Below are 11,193 nucleotides of genomic sequence, written 5' to 3'. Positions count from 1 at the left end.
TAAATCAAGAAGATGAGTCATACTTCGTTCCAAAAACAAGTTTTAGAGTCATACTCTAGTTACTCCAAGTTGTACCTTGAGTAACATGTTCTAAGTAGGTTTACAACACCTCATGAAATAAGGAGTAGAAATGTTTTCTTACTCTTGCACATTTGAAATTGGTAGTTGTGATATTTTGGTTTAAACAAAGACCAACTAAGACCAATCAGATGAAGTGTTTCTTGATAAGAGCCCACACTAACTCTTGAATATTTGTTTGTCGAAGAATGTTCCTTGACAGAGAATCTTATATGTCAAGAGGTCAGTGGGAGTCTTAACGGTCTTGAATAGTTTCAGGAACTAATCAAGAATAAACCTTTTAGGTATCACTAGCACACGACCTAAGGTTGATAACCTATCGTGTTGACACATTCTTGTTTCTGTGCCCATTCCAGTTAAGTTGACTATGCATGTGAGTTCTATGAGTTCTTATTTGACTGCATAAGGCAAATCACCTTGATCAGTGAAAGTACATTGATCTGTATGAGTGAGCTGCTAAATAACTTGGAAGCACTGGTAGGCCCTTGTGCCGCCGAATGGCAAGAAATTAAGATTAAGCAAGTTCAGTCCATATGGGTTTGAATTTGTCATTAAACCTTGTCTTATGACAGTGGTTGGATAGTTGAATGATTGTTCCTACTCAAAATCAATACATTAGAGGAGAACCATGTCATAAAGTCAGGCCAAGAGTTCTCAGGCTATCTTATTCAATCCACATGCAACCTTCTTAAATTATTCGATGGACTACCCAGATTACACCCCAAAGGGGAACTCACTACCTACCTCAGATCTAGTGCATTCCTTTTTTCGTTACAACCTTACCCACAGAGTAAAGTACCATCGAATCCAATTAATTGAAGAAACTCAACCGCTGACAGATACATTCTCCTAAACATCCGAAACAAGATCTCAAGCCTTAAATAAAACTGAACATATCTCCATCTTTACGCAACTAACCCGATAAAACTCCTAAATCCTGAGGAAAATTCCAAAATCACCCAAAATGTTGTCTGAACCCTGATTGGATCGACTCAAAATACCAACTCTGCCGATGTGACATCCCAAAACTGGACTTTGTATATCCACAAGGCCACGCCTGAAGAATCGGAAAACGTCGCTCCGACATCCGAGCTTTCAATATCCCAAGACAACCACCAAACCCGAGCCTATTAGATGCAACAATTCCACAACCAAACAACCAAGGGTCCACACACCCAGAAACCTAGATATATAACCGGAAAAACTTGATGAAAGATTGGTGCACCAACTGCACCGTCAACTGTTACCCTTCGAAACCCTCGAAAAACTTCAGTTGTTGACGAAGAACACAATGACCAATTGATCGAAAATGGGCCGACAAACTAAGCCCAAAGTTCCTATATAATGCTGACTAAAACCGACACAAAAATAAACCTACTAAAATCTAAAGTTGATCAATAGATCAACAAACTGCCCATCCTTGACCATAGATATTCAATCCATATTGCGTGCTAACCATGCTCTCTATACCTGATACATGACTCGACTAACCCAACCACTTCTTGACAAAAAGGGATTTTTGGCCATAGCGAGTTCCTTGCCCAAACCCTCTCTACTATAAGGACAACTTATTCATTTTTGAAGATGTAAACCTGATGGAAACTCGCTCTGCACTCATGATCTGCCGAATATTGAATTCCCACTAACTCATGAAGGAAATTGACGGGTCCTTGCGAAATGTAACAAGAAGCCTTCCGAATCATGAGCATTTCAATGGTAGCCTACTTTCCCTCTATTTTGCAAGAATCAGCCCGAACCAAAACTCCGCATAATCAAACCGCGAATTCCTATAACCCATTATATTGAAACCAAAAAATCGGACTGTCCATTGATCCTCCATTATATTGAAACCAAAAAATATGGGCTAACCCATTACATACTAACCTTTATTCTTGGAATGCATAATGCAGAATACGATGAACCTTCACATAATAGTCAACCAATATCAAGGAAAATCCAAATATCATATGGAGACCTCGAAAACTCCCTTAACATCACCGCCTCAATCTAAGCGAAGACGAACATGATACCATTTGATTGACGAAGTACCCTAATAATTGTGTTAGGATGAAATCCTTAATGATCGTTTAGATTCAAAACAAGTAAAAGAAAGAACACAATCAATGATCGAAATAATGCTGAATGATTAAGTGTCACGCCTCAGAAGAAATCGACAAAGAATTGCTACTGTAGAGGCGTGATTAGGGTTACAGAATCATTATCAGAGTTAACTAAAATACGATGCATGCATGCACCTTAAATACTCTAACCCTAGAAGATAGCTACGGGAGGACATGCCCAACCCGTTTACATAAAAGACTAAACTAAAAGCCCAATGACGTAACATCTTATACCCAACAAATTGAAACTCATTCAGTTAAGACTTACATTTGAGAAATTGATCTACAACCTCACCCTCCTCTAAAACTTCAAGAATCCCTTATAGATTCTATAAAAATAACTCCGAAAAACCCACCATAACAACAATACTCCCTTACACGAATAAAAAACATCTTGATGCTACTTTATGGCAAGTACCTTAAGTCGATCATCACAGTCGTTTCCTTCTAAGTCCCACAACTCAACCGGTACTACTTCGAACAGGACCCTCAATGCCTTAGAATCAACCAACTCACGCAGATATGTACCATTCAGACCCAATGCTCCATGGCCAGTTAGTCCCAAACAAATGACAGAATCATAACTATATGTAACACCTCATATTTTAGACCAAAATTTCCATTTTTAAAACTTCCAAAAACATAATTTCACAACCAGATCAATTACAAGTCATCCCAAAACACAAATGTCATAGTTATCATAATATATAAAGATCATGCACCAGTAGTAAATTCCCATTGCATGTGTACAATCAGACCTTCGCCTTCCCGCGGTCCTGCAAAGTACCTGCCACATACAAATCAACAACTGTAAGCACAAAGCTTAGTGATTTCCCCAAGATACCACATACAACACAACATTAGTAAGCAACTATGGGTTATCTGAAACCTTGGGACTATCAGCAGTCCCGGTGAGCTAAGAGCACGCTCGTAAGGTTATCCGCAACCCCGGTTGGCTATCAGCAACCTTAGCCAAAACAAATATCATATCAACACATAACATAACATAACAACTAGACCCAGCTGGTCATAATATTACAGCTATCCTACCATATAGGCAAGAGTAAGTGAGGAGACTCACCTGACACCGGTGAAACGAAAACCTAGCACCCGAACTACCGGATCTAGACTCCGCCTAGTTAACAAAATAATTAACCTTAACTAGATTAAGGTCCAAACCACTCACGAGTCCAAAGTCCACAATTAACCTAATAAGGGAAAAACGACCATTTTGCCCCTCCTTAGGTCCAGAACCCTAAACTTTGACCAAAAGTGAAAATCTGCAAAAGTTAACAGAAAGTCAACACCCAGCGAGTACGTTGGCCGTACTACCCCTATGCTGGGCGTACAACCTTGCTAAGCATGCGACGGGGCATCACTGAGCTACGATGCGTGTAACTGGGAGTACGCACGACGTACTCCACTAACTCCCTTTTTCCTTACTTTTTGGTGTTAATACGTTAAGATAGCCACTCTAACCATATATCTGACTAATTTAAGACCTCTTAATCCATAAAGTCGTGGGCTTTAAGACTTCGCATGGGTAAGAGAGGCTAAAACATCATTTCATCCATTCCAATGTGCTTTACTCATGCATGGGGCAAACGAAAGATCAAGTAAACATTTTTATCAACCTAGAAGCCCAAAGATGCATAAAAGGACATCTTAAACTCTCTGGAGAGTCTCCAAATCAAAAAGGTCCAAAAGTTGGGGACTTAAGCTCATAAAACTTGCACTAAAGAGATCTAGAAGAAAAATGGCCAAGGTAACCACCGCGATCCTGCATGGTGCATGAGTACGCTGCACATACTCATGCGTACTCCCCGCGTACTGAATTGCCACCTTTCGCAATATAAGGAATAATTTTGACATATTAAAGAAAGGTTAAAGATTGATAATTATAACTCATTTCGGGATGTTACAATTCTCCCCCACTAAATTCAGACTTCACCCTCGATGTCATCCTTCGGTAACAGCTCAGGATACTGCTCATGTATCTCGGACTCCGATTCCCATGTCCACTCCGAACCTCTACTGTACTGCCACTGAACTTTGACCAAGTTCACGACCTTGTTCCTCAGGTTTTCACTTTATGATCCAAGATAGCTACAGGATTCTCCACATAATTCAGGCAATCATCGACCTGAATGTCCTCCAAGGGAACCACAGCCGCTTCATCGACTATACACTTCCCCAGCTGGGATACATGGAAGGTATCATGAATCTGACTCAACTCCTCCGGTAGCTCCAACCGGTAAGCCACCTTGCCCGTACGTGCCAACACTCAAAAAGGACCAAGGAATCTGGGGCCCAGCTTGCCCTGCTTCCTGAAGTGGATAACACCCTTACAGGGTGACACCTTCAGAAGCACAAAATCCCCCACCTGAAACTCTAACTCGGAGCGTCTCCGATCCGCATTACTCTGTTGACGGATCTGTGCGGTCAAAAGTCTCTGCTGAACCTGTTGTATAAGCTCAGTCGTCTTGAGCACGATTCCATGCTCCCCATGACCCTCTACCCTACTTCGCCCCAACAAATAGGAATTCGACGCCTACGACCATAAAGGAGCTCGAACGGGGGCATACTGATACGGGGATGATGGTTGTTATTATAAGAGAACTCAGCCAAAGTAATATAGGAGTCCCAACTCCCACCAAAATCAATAATGCACGTGCACAACATATCCTCGAGCGTCTGAATCGTCCGTTCTCTTTGCTCATCTGTCTGCGGATGGTACGCGATGCTAAAATGTAGTCGGGTACCCAACTCCTCATGGAATCTCTTTCAGAATCTGGAAGTAAAGTGCACATCCTGGTCAGACACAATAGATGTCGGCACCCCATGTCGAGCCACCACCTCATGAACATAAATCTCGACCAACTTCTCCACAGAAGAGTTCTCACTAATGGATAAAAAGTGAGCACTCTTCGTCAAACGATCCACTATTACCCAGATAGTGTCAACACCCCTCGCAGTCCTCGGTAACTTGGTAATGAAATCCATAGTGATATGTTCCCACTTCCATAGGGGAACCTCCAGAGGCTGTAACTTGCCATGAGGGCGTTGGTGCACCACCTTGACCTTTCGGTAGGTCAAACATCTCTCCACAAACCATGCCACATCTCTCTTCATACATGGCCACCAATAATTATGCTTCAGGTCAAGATACATCTTTGTGGCCCCCAGGTGGATAGAAAATCTTGATTTTTGGGCCTCCTCCATCAAAATCTGCCAAGCCCTGCCCGCATACGGCACCCATACCCGCTCATGGAGAGTTAAAATCCCTCTACCGTCCATATCAAATGACGAAACTTGACCGATCACCCGCTCACTCGTACGATTTTCTTCTTTTATGGCCTCCGACTGTGCTTCCTTGATTATCTCTAAAACTGGAGTCATCATTGTCATCCTCATACATACATCTCGCATCGGGGTACAAGCTGCCCTCCCGCTTAATGCATCGGCGACCACATTGGCCTTGCCTGGATGATACAAGATCTCACAATCGTAGTCCTTCACTACGTCCAACCATCTCCTCTGCCTCATATTCAAATTAGGCTGATCCATAAGGTATCTCAGGCTCTTATGGTCTATGTAGATGGTACACGGAACACCATAGAGATAGTGGCGCCAAATCTTGAGGGCGAAAACCACCGCCCCTAACTCCAAATCATGAGTGGGTTACCTCGCCTCGTGAGGCTTCAGCTGCCTCGAAGCGTAGGCTATCACATGTCCTCTCTGCATCAACACAACACCCAATCCCATAATGGATGAATCACAATAGACTACGAAATCCTCAACTCCTTCCGGGAGGGCAAGCATTGCGGCCTCGCACAAACTCTGACGTAGAGTCTCAAATGATGCTTGATGCTCATGCCCCCAAATGAAGGCAACATCCTTCCTGGTCAAATTGGTGAGAGGAACAACAATCTTCGTGAAATATCTGATGACCTTCGATAATAGCCTGCCAACCCAAGGAAGCTTCAAATCTCGGATGGAGATCTCGACACCTCCTACTGCATCACCTCCTCAATTTTGGCAGGGTCAATCAAAATACCGCTCTGGTTGACGAGGTGTCCCAAAAACTGAACCTCTCTCCACCAGAAATCACACTTGGAGAATTTGGCATAAAGCCACTCCATCCTCAAGACCCCAAGAATCTCACGCAGATGCTCCTCATGTTGTTCGCTAGTATTTGAACATACTAGAATGTCATCAATAAAGACGATCACTGATCGATCCAACATGGGCCTACACACCCGGTTCATGAGGTCCATGAACGTTGTTGGTGCGTTGGTGAGCCCAGAAGGCGTCATCACAAACTCGTAATGCCCATAACGAGTTCGAAAGGTCGTCTTATGAATATCCTTCTCACGTACCCTCATGTGATGATAGTCGGACCTCAAATCAATCTTGGAAAACCAAGATGCCCCCTGAAGCTGGTCAAAAAGATCATCTATCCTCGGCAAGGGTACTGGTTTTTCACCGTCAGCTTGTTCATTTATCGATAATCAATGCACATCCGATGCGAACCGTCCTTCTTCCCGACGAAAAGGATCGGAGCTCCCCACTGAGAACAGCTCAGTCTAATGAACCCTTTCCAAAACAACTCCAGCAGCTGAGAGGATAGTTCCTGCATCTCAGGAGGTGCAAGAGGGTACGGTGCCTTGGCGATCGGCGCCACACCCGGAATCAGATCGACCCAGAACTCCACCTGCCTCTCAGAAGGCACACCCGGTAACTCCTCGGGGAAAACATCAGCAAAATCACATATCACTGGAATATCATAAATAGAATTCTATCCCTTCTTCTCGACCCGAGTATCCACCACATATGCCAGAAAACCCCTACACCCATGTTGTAAACTCTGCCTTGCCCCAACGGCAGAAAAGAAGGTTGATACCAATCTAGTACCCTCGCCACAGATAGTCAGCACTCCCCCACTAGGATCCCGAAATGTCACTAACTGGCACTCACAGTCGATCAGAGCCCTAAATCGGATAAACCAATCCATACCCACGATCACATAATCATCCCCCATCGATATAGGGATGAGATCAATCGGGTATCCAACACCGAAAATCTCAAGCACGCAACCTCGGTAGACATCTGTAGTTGAGATAGGACGCTCATCCGGTATCGAGACCCTCAAGGGTCTGCTCAAGGCCTCTCGTGGAATACAAAAACTGCGACTAAAAGATGATGACACAAAAGACCGACTCACATCCGAGTCAAATAGCACAAGAGCAGGCACATAATTCACAAGGAACGTACCTACACGATGGAGAATATAAGCAGCATAAATAAATCAACGGAAAAGAAATATGAATACATACTAGCCACGACATCTGGAGCTACACGAGCCTCCTATGCTTTCAACTGAAAATCTTTGCTTCGAGCCCTCAGTGCCTCGGCCTTCCCCTGCCGGCCATCGGTGATACGCAGTGTCACTGGAGTGGGAGTTTGAACCACCCTGGATGCAAGTTGTGGTCAATCGGCCTTCACGTGGCCCGTCTGGTTGCAAGTTGTGGTCAATCCCTTGGGGCATTCCTTAGCCATATGCCCATCCTTGCCACACAGGTAGCAAGCCAATCCGGACCGACATGGTCCCTCATGAGCCTTGCCGCACTTCCTGCAAGTGCGGACCTTCTGGCCTCCAGATCTCTGATCAGCGGGCTTAGCCCACTTAGTCTCCGGCTGTGACTTCACTGGCCTCCTGTCCCTACCCTGGGCCTCCCTCTCCTCCCTAGCTTGAGCCTCCAGCTCGATATCTATCCCCATGACATTGTTCTGCAGCTCAACCAATGTCCTATACGTGTTTTTCACCACAAACTCCCTGATATCCCTCCTTAAAACACTCAAATACCGGGCCACACGAGCCTGCTCCGTCGATACTTTATCAGGGCAAAACAAAGCCTTATCATGAAACATCTTGGTAATCTCAGTCACCGTCCCTGTCTTCTGCTTGAGAGACATGAATTTCTGGGCTAACATTTCCCACTCAACTGCGAGTACAAACTCATCTCTGAACATCACAGTAAACCTCTCCCAAGTCACCGCAACATGCTCTACAGGCGTGTAGTCAGCGGTCACAAACTTCCACCAGTCCTGCGCTCCCAAGCGAAGCAGGTTCAAAGTGAATCGAACCCTCAAATTTTGTAGACAGGAGTAGGTATAGAAACATCCCTCAACTTCATAGATCCATCTCATAGCGGCAAGCGGATCCTGGGTCCCATCAAACTTGGGTGGCTTCGTGTTGGTGAACTCTCGATACCACAACGAATCGCCCCCTGTGGTGTCGCAGCAGCGAGAGCAGCGGTGGCTGCGAAAGCAGCATCCTCAGTAGCAACGACATAGCGCTCATCAAAGGTCTCAATCAGCGTGCTCTTAACAGACCCAAACATCTTTGGGATAGCCTCTCGGATTGTCGCGGCCACCTCTGCGGCAACAATCCTGTGAATCTCATCATCACTGGCACTCGGCCACTCAGGATCGTTGGAGCCTGAACCTCGCGTAACCACCATACAGAACTGCATAAGAAAAACATCAACACAAGCTAAACACATATATCGACTCTCATACCCCTACAAGTTCTCAAGTACCTCGAGGTTATTTCCCTGAGTCGCTTTACGGATCCGGTGCTTTCAGCAGTACGGTCCCAATACTACCTTCCACATCAATCCGTATTCATCTCGGGTCGCACCCTCGAAACCCTAAAACTCTACCTCCTCATATCAGCTTTAGACTCGCTCTACTGGTTCCTGAGAACCTCAACATACGTCAAGATAGTAGTTATAGACCACTCCCAGCACTGCTCTACCTCACGGGATCTCGACTGCCCTCGCTATTTGCCTTGTGTATGCCTATTATACATAGTACGAGACTCGATAGACATTCGCATAAATGATCTTACCTCAAATTCACAACCAAACAAGGAACATGAAGAAAGGCTAAATCAGGCATTCTAAGGCTATAAAATCCTAAGTATGTACAACTATAAACCATACGCCAAACAAACAATTGAGGCAGATTCGATCCCCTAAGGAATGAATTCCTAGGCTAAGGCAACATTAATCAGGCAACATTTATATTGTTTCAGCAAGATTCCTTAGCCTACACCAAGCTAGCATGCAGTCCGAATTGCTCATAATACAACATGTCTGCTCTGAAATACAAAAATAAGAATGAGGTGTTTTGGGAAACTGCCGCTCGAGCGCTGGTCGATTGTACACACTACTTCTCTGGGTTTTTCCTTTTGTAAAAATTCTTCATTCTATGTTTAGTTCTTAAAAATGTTCAAACCCTCAGTTTGAGTTTGGAATCACCCAAAGGTTCATCCAAATCCCTCAAACCAGGGCTTTGATACCAAATTGTAACACCTCAAATTTTAGACCAAATTTTTCATTTTAAAAACTTCCAAAAACATAGTTTCACAACCTGATCAATTACAAGTCATCTCAAAATACAAATGTCATAGTTATCAGAGTACATAAAGATCATGTCCCAGTAGTAAATTCCCAGTGCGTGTGTACAATCAGACCTTCGCCTTCTTGCGGTCCTGCGAAGTACCTGCCACATACAAATCAATAACTGTAAGCACAAAGCTTAGTGATTTCCATAAGATACCACATACAAGACAACATTAGTAAGCAACTATGGGTTATCTGCAACCCTGGGACTATCAGTAGTCCGGGTGAGCTAACAACACGCTCGTAAGGTTATCCGTAACCCCCGGTTGGCTATCAACGACCTCAGTTAAAACAAATATCATATCAACACATAACATAACATAACAGCTAGAACCATCTGGTCATAATATTACAACTATCCTACCATACATGCAAGAGTAAGTGAGGAGACTCACCTGAAAACGATGACACGAAAACCTAGCACCCGAACTGCCGGATCTAGACTCTGCCTAGTTAAGAAAATAATTAACCTTAATTAGATTAAGGTCCAAACCACTCACGAGTCCAAAGTCCATAGGTAACCTACTAAGGGAAAAAAGGACCATTTTGCCCCTCCCTAGGTCCAGAACCCTAAACTTTGACCAAAAGTCAAAATCAGGAAAAGTCAACAGAAAGTCAACACCCAACGAGTACGCTAGGCGTACTACCCCTACGTTGGGCGTACAACCTGGCTAAGCATGCGACATGACATCACTGAGCTAAGTTGCGCGTAATTGGGAATACGCACGACGTACTCCACAAACTCCCTTTTCCTTACTTTTTGGTCTTAATCCGTTAAGACAACCACTCTATCCAAATATCTGACTAATTTAAGACCTTTTAGTCCATAGAGTCGTGGGCTTTAAGCCTTTGCATGGCTAGGAGAAGCTAAAACATCATTTCATCAATTCCAAGGTACTTTACTCATGCATGGGGGCGAAGGAAAGATTAAGTAAACATTTATATCAACCTAGAAGCCTAAAGATGCATAAAAGGACAGCTTAAACTTTCTGGAGAGTCTCCAACTCAAAAAGCTCCAAGCTTTGGGGACTTAAGCTCATAAAACTTGCACTAAAGAGATATAGAAGAAAAATAGCCAAGGTATAAGATTTATACCTGAAAATGATGCACAAAGGTGGGAGGTTTCTGGATCTCTAAGTTTGATTACACCTTCTTCTTCTTGTCTAACCATCTTCTTCAACTAAAAGAGCCAAGAATCACTCAAAACTTGCAAAATCACACTCACAAGCCACACACACGAAATTAGGGTTTTAGAGAGGGTTGGAGGTTGATAAGGGTGGCTAGAAATGTCACCATCATGTTCTATTTAAAGGGGACAAAAGAATATGAGGGTTTGCATCTGAGCCTAGTACGCCCAGCATACTTGGTGACATCCGCGATCCTGCATGGTGCATGAGAACGTTGCGCGTACTCATGCGTACGCCCCGCGTACTGACTTGCCACCTTTCACAATATAAGGACTAATTTTGACATATTAAAGAAAGGTTAAAGAATGATAGTTATACCTCATTTCGGGATGTTACACT

This window comes from Lactuca virosa, chromosome 5 (assembly GCF_052849685.1).
Source record: "Lactuca virosa cultivar CGN04683 chromosome 5, Lactuca_virosa_CGN04683_v6, whole genome shotgun sequence".
Taxonomy (NCBI): Eukaryota; Viridiplantae; Streptophyta; class Magnoliopsida; order Asterales; family Asteraceae; genus Lactuca; species Lactuca virosa.
The sequence above is the reverse complement of the archived record's forward strand: the minus strand, read 5'-3'. Positions refer to the sequence as shown.